We start from the raw sequence: 10,619 nt of genomic DNA, 5'->3' as shown, positions 1-10,619 counted from the left end.
ACGCCCGCGCGCGTCCCGCGCTGCGGTATGCCCTCGGTGATTTTAAGGGCTCCAGGCGGCGTCTCAGTGACACAGATGGTGTGCGCGCTGTCAGGGCATCTGGGGGATGTAGTACTGAGCAGGTTTGCCGTTCGCCTCACGGCTCAACAAGGGGGAGAGCAGAGGCAGAATGCAGGGGCAGAGGAGCCGTTCCCCTCAGACCAGCGTGAAGTCAGTGGTCTTCCCGACCTTCAGGAGTAACTACCAGGTTCGTAGGCGCGTCCCGCGCTGCGGTATGCCCTCGGTGATTTTAAGGGCTCCAGGCGGCGTCTCAGTGACGCAGATGGTGTGCGCGCTGTCAGGGCATCTGGGGGATGTAGTACTGAGCAGGTTTGCCGTTCGCCTCACGGCTCAACAAGGAGGAGAGCAGAGGCAGAATGCAGGGGCAGAGGAGCCGTTCCCCTCAGACCAGCGTGAAGTCAGTGGTCTTCCCGACCTTCAGGAGTAACTACCAGGTTCGTAGGCGCGTCCCGCGCTGCGGTATGCCCTCGGTGATTTTAAGGGCTCCAGGCGGCGTCTCAGTGACGCAGATGGTGTGCGCGCTGTCAGGGCATCTGGGGGATGTAGTACTGAGCAGGTTTGCCGTTCGCCTCACGGCTCAACAAGGGGGAGAGCAGAGGCAGAATGCAGGGGCAGAGGAGCCGTTCCCCTCAGACCAGCGTGAAGTCAGTGGTCTTCCCGACCTTCAGGAGTAACTACCAGGTTCGTAGGCGCGTCCCGCGCTGCGGTATGCCCTCGGTGATTTTAAGGGCTCCAGGCGGCGTCTCAGTGACGCAGATGGTGTGCGCGCTGTCAGGGCATCTGGGGGATGTAGTACTGAGCAGGTTTGCCGTTCGCCTCACGGCTCAACAAGGGGGAGAGCAGAGGCAGAATGCAGGGGCAGAGGAGCCGTTCCCCTCAGACCAGCGTGAAGTCAGTGGTCTTCCCGACCTTCAGGAGTAACTACCAGGTTCGTAGGCGCGTCCCGCGCTGCGGTATGCCCTCGGTGATTTTAAGGGCTCCAGGCGGCGTCTCAGTGACGCAGATGGTGTGCGCGCTGTCAGGGCATCTGGGGGATGTAGTACTGAGCAGGTTTGCCGTTCGCCTCACGGCTCAACAAGGGGGAGAGCAGAGGCAGAATGCAGGGGCAGAGGAGCCGTTCCCCTCAGACCAGCGTGAAGTCAGTGGTCTTCCCGACCTTCAGGAGTAACTACCAGGTTCGTAGGCGCGTCCCGCGTCCCGCCTAGTTAAATCCTACGCCCTCCCTTGTTGATGGACTTTGGAATTGCGGTAAAGTGTTTGTTGAGTTCATCGGTGTATATGGAGCAATATATACCGAAGGTTGCATGACATTATCATTGACACTTTCAATACAACATATAATGTGGTGTCTGGAGCGAATATACCAGGAGGTGACCCTGCAGAAGAATTTACATGCCTTGGTATTCCCGCAGTAAGGGGGGTACGTGACTCTCATAGCTTACCTAGATATACCGTAGGTGGGCAAGGAGTGCAGTATCCACTAACTGATGTTCTTGTGTTCTGTAGGGGAAGGACGGCACAAGGAAGGAAACGCTGCGGTGAAGCCGCCATGCCGAGATTGCTCAGGTGATGCTCATTTCATTAGCGAGAAATACCGAGAGTAGGAAGTTGGCGTATTATTAACCTGTGTGTTTTGTTTTTCAGCTTCCCTTCCCTGCTGCCTCTTCCTTTCCCTCCCTGGGTTTTTTCCCCTTTTAGGGGTTTTTCCCTCGCCGTATCAGTCAAATACCCTGTACGTATTTAACCATCAGGGTGTTTTGCTGGTCCGGAGGTGGAGCTTATCACTGCGAATGGATCCTGCAGAGTGACAACCTGACAGAATCACGAACCCACAAATTACATTCTGCCCGGTTCATTTCGCAGTGATAATGGCGTCCATGGAGGACGTGTTATGTGCTTTAGTCTTGGTTCAGCAGGAGTTGGCGTCGGCTAGAGCCGAAACCAACACCTTAAAAGACAAGGTAGAACAATTGACCAGGAACCCTTTCAGTGCCTCTGCTCCTGCTTCGTCCATACAGGTAACTGTGCCACCTCCCATTCCTTTGGCTACCCCAGAGAGGTTCTCCGGCGACCCTCGCAAAACACAGGTTTTTCTAACACAGATAATGTTACATTTTTCGTGTAAACCGGCTTCTTTCCCAAATAATCATTCTAGGGTGGCTTTCGCCATTTCCTATCTGGCGGGGGACGCTGCCAATTGGGCGGTGCCACTAGTAAGGAACAATGATGCTATATTGTCAGATTGGGCTGCCTTTAGAACAGAGTTCGAGAAGGTCTTCGATCGTAGGGCCACAACCTTTAGTGTGGACAAAGAACTCTTGGAATTGAGGCAGGGGAAAGGCGAGCTTTTTACTTACTTGACCACTTTTAACAGACTGGTGGCTGAGGCTGAATGGCCGGAGGAAAAAAGAATGTCTCTTTTTTATCAGGGGTTGAAAGAGGATCTGAAGGACGTGGTAGCTCAAGTAGATCCACAGCCACAAACGTGCGTAGCCATGATCAATCTGGCGTTACGACTGGATAGTCGCATGACAGAGAGAGGGGGTGGTAGGAGAAGATCGGAGAGGGGGTCTGGTGGTTATGATCGGTCCCCTCGTAAGCCCGTGAGAGGGTTCGAAGGCAGTCCGGAACCCATGGAGATAGGTGCTCTTCGTGCTCCTTTAACGAAGGAAGAGAGAGAAGTACGGAGGACTCAGGGACTTTGTATGTACTGTGGGAAGAAGGGGCATTACGTTAGGGAGTGCCCTTCCAAACCCAGGAGTATGGGGGTCAATAGGGTCAAGAGAGTAGCGGTGTCTTCCGTAGCCTCCGACATGGGGCTGTCTGAGAACCCGAGACCAGGGTTGGAGGGAGGACACGAATGGAAACTCACATCGCTCTCCACGAGAGGAACAGGGGAAACCGAGACACATCTCGTCATAGGTATGACGCTCGAATGTGAGAGCGAGGTCCATCAGGTGTTGGTTATGCGGGACTCAGGAGCAACCGGCAATTTTATTGACGAAGGCCTGGTGTCCCGTCTGGCTTTACCCCGTGTCCCGAGAGAGAACCCTGAGGACGTTCTAGCGGTAGACGGGCAGCCTCTGAAATCAGGCCAGATAACGGAAAGAACGCAGGAGGTGGGTCTATCTGTGGTTTTGCAGGGGGTTATCCATGCGGAGCTGTTGTCGCTAAACATCATCGCGGCACCTCAGTATGAGGTAATCCTGGGCAACATCAACCAATTTGAATTATTCAAAGACATGATGGCCTTCTTCCGCAAAATAAGACTACAGAATTTCTTCGAAGATAATCAAGAAGAATCCTCAGTAGTAAACAGATCAGGCCTTAAGCCGATTTCTACCTTTCTTCCATCTCTAGAACAGGTGGCACCGGAAATTTCAGTATTTGAACATGTAGTGTTCAATAAACTCTCTGCGATTACCAAATACATTCTACCGCCTCAGTATAACATCACGTACGAAGAACATCTAGCATTAGAATCACTAAAACTCAACAAAGACCTCATTATCAAGAGCTGTGACAAAGGCGGAGGGATAGTCATTCTAGATAAATCCCAATATATCCAGAAAATGGATCAAATGTTGAATGACCCTTGTCATTACTCCAAGATCATTAAAGACCCTACCAAAAGGGTACACAACATCATACTTCAGCTTACCACACAAGCTCTCGAACAGGAACTAATTTGTGAAAAAGAATGGGAATTTCTCAACATCTCAGAACCCAAAATGGCAGCCATTTATGGCATCCCTAAAATACACAAAGATAGTACTAATCCACCGTACAGACCAATAGTGACCACCATAGGATCTGTTACAGAACCACTCTCGAAATATGTAGATACTATTTTAAGACCATTTGTATCACAGATCCCATCTTACATCCGGGATACCAGTGATATCATCACTAAAATTGAAAATCTACCCTTCAATGAAAATACGCACCTCATGGTTACCATGGATATCACAGCTCTATACTCCAATATTCCACAATCAGGAGCCTTAGAAGCAGTAGCCTGGTTCATGGAGACGTTTAACATTGATTGCCCAAGATTATTCATCTTGGAGTGTTTAAAGCTGATACTCACAGAGAACACCTTTGAATTTAATGGCTCCCTATATAAACAAACGAAGGGAGTCAGTATGGGAGCATCATGTGCTCCCACGGTGGCTAACATTTACATGGCTTTATATGAAACACGATTCATATATAATGAAATTGCTCCCTTCAGCGAATCTATAACATCATGGTCCAGATATATAGATGATGTCTTCTTCATCTGGACAGCTGATCCTTAAGACCTTCCACAATTTGTCTCCTGGTTGAACTTATGCGACAACAACATTTTCTTTACAGCTAACTCTAACAATGTCAAAGTGGAATTTTTGGACATACAAATCCAAAATAATAGCGACCACCTTGAAGTTGATCTTTACGTAAAACCTACAGCGCGTAACACACTCCTTCATTTTGACAGCTTCCATCCCCTTACGCAAAAAACCAGCATACCTTTCAGTCAGTTCTTGCGTCTCCGCCGAAATTGTACCAACCTGCGAGATTTCGATTTAAGATCTGAGGAAATGAAACAAAAATTTCTAACCAGAGGCTATCCCAAACGCCTAATACGAGACTCATACAAGAGAGCAAGATTTTACGACAGGCAACACTTGTTAACACCCCGCCACAGAACCCCTAATTCTAGATTGGTCTTCATATCATGACACTCAACAATGAATGCAAAAGTACGCCATGTCATCAATTCGAATTGGCATATTCTTAATGCCACCAAACCTAAAGATCAAGCCTTACCTAAACCTCTGTATGCATACAGAAAAAATAAAAACCTCAAAGACTTGGTAGTAAGATCGCGCTTACCAAGCATACCTGCAGTCATTCAAACACAATTTTGCAGTACTGGCCTCACTAAACTGGTGGGCAATTTCAAATGCATGTCCTGCACAGCATGTGATTCGGCTATAGAAACGAAACAATTCACCTTCAACAACAAAAGCATACCACTCACGAGTTTCACCAATTGCAAGACCACCAACGTTGTATACTTGCTACTATGTCCTTGCAATCAAGGCTATGTTGGAGAGACAGCTCGTATGCTGTCCACTAGACTAACGGAACACAGGTCAGCAATACGAACTAAGAAAATTCAAGCCCCCCTGGTTCGCCACTACATGGAAGCAAACCACACACCAAACCAAATACGGTGGCTTATTTTAGAGAAAATCAGAAACCATTCCACCAACACAAGTACTAGTATACGCAAAAAAAGAGAAGTATTTTGGATTTTCCATCTCAACACATACCTTAAGGGTATGAACAGTGAAATACCGTGGGAACAAGTTATTAAATATAATAGCAATTAAGCTGTAGATCGTTATCCACGCTTTGAGTATACGCAAAACTCTTCACTCTTATTGTGGCAATTTTGCCCCAAAGAATCCCTGCAAACCCCCCCTTTTGTTCCATCCATACAGCCCATTTTGCATGCACGACTACTGCCATGGCTACATATTTGCATCAGTATAAGGTCGAACTTTATAATTTATAATCTATCTCCTTCATCCAATTTCCAATATAACTTGGGTTTCCAGCTCCCCTCCAAGATGGCCGCTACAATTACCATCCTGTACGATCCATTTGAACGCCAGTCCTCTCTCCGTCTCTGCTAAAACCGCACCATCGCCCAATCAAACGACACAAACACTATATGAAAGCCTTTAGGCTTCGCATCAAAACCGCACAGTACGGCAAAGCGAGAGCAGCGAGACATCCTACCGGAGACACCCGAGCGCACCATGATGTTTCTCTGGGCCGCGTAGTTAACATATCCCAAAGTAAGTTCACTTATATTTGTTAGCAAATATTACCACATTAGAGAGGACATATTTACTTATGCAGCGCTGCACGCTATTTGTCTCACATTAGATTTTTAAGAACTAGACGCGAGTTTACCTACCTACGCTACCAGAGAACACTACCTGGGTTGAGCTCTAATTTATTGCAAAGTAAGTGCAATTGTATTCACGTTTGTGAAAAAATATCACCTACAGAGGAGACATGCACATCTACAAATAGATTTGCGCTATTGTCTCTCACTAGATTTTTACGATCGAGTCCTATGCTCGCCCTCTGAAACCACTGGAGCCACGCTCTCTTCGCCCCATTCTACCAATCACACCAAGACTTCCCAGTTTGAATTCGGACACATTTTTAAGTAAGTCGACTTGCACTCGTCATATTTAAATCTGACGCCCAACACCACCTAATGTGTTAGCCATAATCACCGACTTATATTTTTCGCATTCATTTTTTTCCAACCACTAGACCTCCATATTCCTTTTCCTCATCACATGACATTCTGAGAAACCGGATTCGTCTAAATTGTAAGTTACATCTATTTACACAGGATACAGCATACTCACAAATCCCTAAGACCGGTCCTTAACTATTAATTTTATTCTTCTTCACTTAGATAATCGAAAGGGTCGTAGTCTACCTAAACTGAACGTTCATGAAACCACCCGTTCATTGTACCCCTTTCCATACATCTTTGAAAAAACTTCCTTATGAGACTATATATTCCATCTACTAGGACTCAGGTTAGCTTTACCCTTCCTTGAATGTGACATACTTAGCATGCCGGTCCTCGCATTTTCATTATACACATCTCCTTCTTTTTTGTTTAATCCAGACATAATTTAGTAGTAAACACACCGAGGAACCGAGAACCTTTGTGATACACGAGTAAGACGCATGAGTCTGTTCCCCTCATTCAATCTTCTACTCGTAAGTCTTCATCTCTTCCAGGTCACTTGACCAAGTTTCAGGGCATAGCCACATCTCTACTATCTTTTCTTCATTTTTCCTTGTTTTACCTATCTTTCAGCACTAAGTTTAGACACTTTCTAACCAATAGATCATCCAATCAAAAGTCACATCTGGGAAGGAGGAGCCAAGATGGCGACCGGAGCAGACGCTTGAGCGCCCGGCTCCGTCGGTCCGTGGCCTCGGACTACTATCCTGATGCCCATCCTCGCTGATTCTCGAGGTGCACCGTGTGCGAAGACGCGCTGACCGCGCTGCTGCTTTCCCGGAGTCTCAACCCGCCCGGATGCCCGAGTTCTGGGTGCTTTTGTCCTCGGCACTGAAACCCTGCGCCCTTACGGCCTTTGCCGGCCTCCTGGAAGCTCCGCAGTTACCGGATCAGCTAGCGCTAACCTGAGCCCCGCGGTCCCGATCTCGCCTCGCACCGTGGATCGTTGCCGGATGAGCCCGGGGAGAGACGGCCGGACACCTTCTGCACCCTGTGCCTGACGGGCTGGAGCGGTGGGGTGGGCCCCGGTGCGGTGAGTCTCCTGCCCCGCTCTGAGGACCGAGCTGTGGGGGGCTGCTGCCCCCTTTGCCTATTGCCTAGCCAGCGGCGAGGGGGACCGGCGAGAAGATAAGCGACTGTCGGCCTTTCCTGTTGCGGCGTAGACCTGAGGGGAATTGACCACTTGCCACGACCCCCCCCCCCTGGCCATTGCACCGTATAGCGGCAAAACATGGCGTTGAGTGCCTGCTCGCGGCTGGGGGGTGATACTCCGGTCTCGCCCGCTGCCCACTCCGCCCTCCCTCTTCCGGACACCAGCTCCACAGTGCCGTCCCGGATTGCTGCCGATGTTGGGGCTCAGCTTCCGCTGACATGCGGCTCCGTTCTGGCTGTCCTGCGGGACTTTCAATTACAGATGTGCGCTGGCCTGCAGGCGCTGAGTGAGAGGTTTGACCCCATACTGTTGGCTGCGGGCCGTGAGCGCACTGTTTGTCATCCACAGGGCGTGGGTCCTCCGGTGCTCTTGTCCTCTTGCGGGGACGCAGCGGCGGTGTATGATTGTGCTACACTGGTGCCTTCATCTAGCGCTCCCGGCGCCCAGGGTCCACCGCTCTCCACCTCAACTGCGGATACTTTGTCCCCCTGGTCATGGCTGCCTGCTTCATTGTTCCCTGCCTCATCGCGTCCGCGAGGCTATCCTGCTGAGCGATACTTAACGGCTTCGAGGGACCGTCCGCGGTGGCCCACTGCTGCCTTTTTGTGGAACTCCTGTACCTTACTTGCCAGGTTTGGATTTTATGTGGTGCAACAAGGGACCTCAATCGATGGTCGGCGGCCATTTCGTGATCCTACTTCCCCATCCTCTCACAAGCGGCCATCTTGTCTTTGTCTGCTCGGGACACGGGGCCTTCACGCAGGAGCTGGTTTAATCCCAAGCCCGCGATCGGGCCAGGGCTAGTCTGACTTCTATCGCTATGGTTTATGGACGGGCTGGCCTGGGACTGGGACTGTATGTATGTTTTGCGCGCACTTGTCGCGACTTGTATCCCTTGCTTAAACTGTGGTGCCATGGTATCTTTGCATGCCGTTTTTGGCGTAGAGGGCTCTCAGTGTGTGGGGGCCATAACTGGCTGATGGTTCGGGGCGCTCTGGTGTCTAGTGGGCTCCTCCCCACCTTCTTTTCTGTTTTCTTCCCTTCTTTACTCTGTTCCTACTTTCTCTCTTCTCTATATTTCGGGTTCCTTGGGCGACAGGCACTATGCTGGGGGGGGGGTAGGCCGTAGCCTCCGCATTGGTGTAGGGTGGGGGGGTAATACTCTGTTCTCAATTAGTTCTATGGGCCTTTCTTCTTTTATGTCTCTATGCTCTACTTTCTTCGATTCGGGGTCCGGGTGTGGGGTGGATTGAGTGGGGGCGGCTCTGGAGGGGCGCGTACTTGCTCATGTGACTATCCTGATATATCTCTGCACCGCCTCACTGATTGAGATTTTACTCCCATTGTCGTTCTTACTGATGTTGCTGCTCGCCCGTGTGGTGAAGCTATCTTGCGGACTCGAATCTACTTTGCTCTTATCCTTCATTGACTTTTTTCTCTGATAAAATTATCAAAAACTTAAAATTAACCTTCACTTCTCCTTCCCCGGGTTTCAAAGATATCTCCAGTATGTGACTCATAACCTGTTGTTAATCCTGACCGTTGATGCACGGGGGCTGTAATGTGGGTATCAGTGCTTTACTGTATCGTGGCCGGCCTGACGGTTGTAGGCCCGTATTTGTTCTTTTAAGATGCACGAATAAAGGTTTTTAACAAAAAAAAAAAAAAAAAAAAAAAAAAGTCACATCTGGTGATGGGATTGTATAAGGTGTACAGCATTTTTAGTTCACAACTAGAAGATGTCCAATAAGATGCAATTGACTAGTGATTTTAATTGTTCTACCGTAGAAAATGTCACGATAGGAGATTTATTAAGATCTTTTGTTTTTTTGTTAACTTCAATACGCAGCATACTCTTGACAGTTGTTCATATTTCACCTAGGTACTGGTGAAAACTTTGTATGGCCCCCTGATGAAGGCACATGCCGAAACGCGCGTAGGATTGTGGATACATCCTAAGGCCATAGCAACGCTCAACCTTTTACCTAACAGTCCTTGAATAATTGCTTGTCACATGTGTAACCTTTGTATTTATGTTTACATTGAGGAGAATTCCCATGTTATCTGTGTCAAACATTTCCACACATGTCAAACTAATTGAAGAACTGTGATCAATTTTTATATGAACAGCAAATTTAAAACATGCAATTGTAAATATTGATATATATTTTTTCTACAAATTTATAAAAATAAAATGATGTATAAAAAGCATTCAAGCTCTCACTAATCCTGGGTTCAAGAGTAACGCTGATTTTGTTATTGAATCTATTTTCCTAAATCTATGTTTCTTCACATTCAGTTCTTTCTTACCCTGATTTAGGAAAAACAATTAGGGGTAACCCTCTGTTCTTCACACATGTAATCCTGGGCATGCCATGGCTATGCCTACATAACCCTACGGTGGATTGGAGGACTAAGACGATCCAGTTTTCGCCCGAGTTTTGTCAGGAGCATATGTTGCCTAGTCCCTCAATCCATATAGCGGTGTTGGCCACCCCTTATTTGGCGGCTACGGCAGCAGAAACCAATGTACAACTCCCTAAGGAATACAGCGGCTATGGAGATATGTTTAGCGAAATCAAGGCGGACACTCTACCCCCGCACCGGGAGTATGATTGCCGCATTGATTTGGTGGAGGGGGCAACTATCCCTTCTTGCAGAGTATATGCGTTGTCCGTTCCGGAAACTACCCATCTCAAAGAATACATAGACCATTACCTTAAATTGGGGTTTATCAGGCCTTCTCGCTCCCCTGCAGCCTCCCCTATCTTCTTTATCGCAAAGGCCAATGGAGATTTGAGAGCTTGTGTGGATTATCGCGTCTTGAACAAAAACACCGTACGCAACTGTTATCCTCTCCCTCTCATCTCTGTGTTGCTCGACCAGGTGAGGGAGGCAAGGATCTATACCCGGTTAGATTTACGGGGGGCCTATCACCTGGTCAGGGTACGCGAGGGGGATGAGTGGAAGACGGCGTTCAAGACGCGGTATGGTCTGTACGAGTATTTAGTAATGCCCTTTGGGCTTTGTAACGCCCCGGCGGCTTTCCAATATTTTATAAAGGACGTTCTAAAA

Source organism: Triturus cristatus, chromosome 6 (genome assembly GCF_964204655.1).
Source record: "Triturus cristatus chromosome 6, aTriCri1.1, whole genome shotgun sequence".
Taxonomy (NCBI): domain Eukaryota; kingdom Metazoa; phylum Chordata; class Amphibia; order Caudata; family Salamandridae; genus Triturus; species Triturus cristatus.
Note: the sequence above shows the minus strand (reverse complement) of the source record.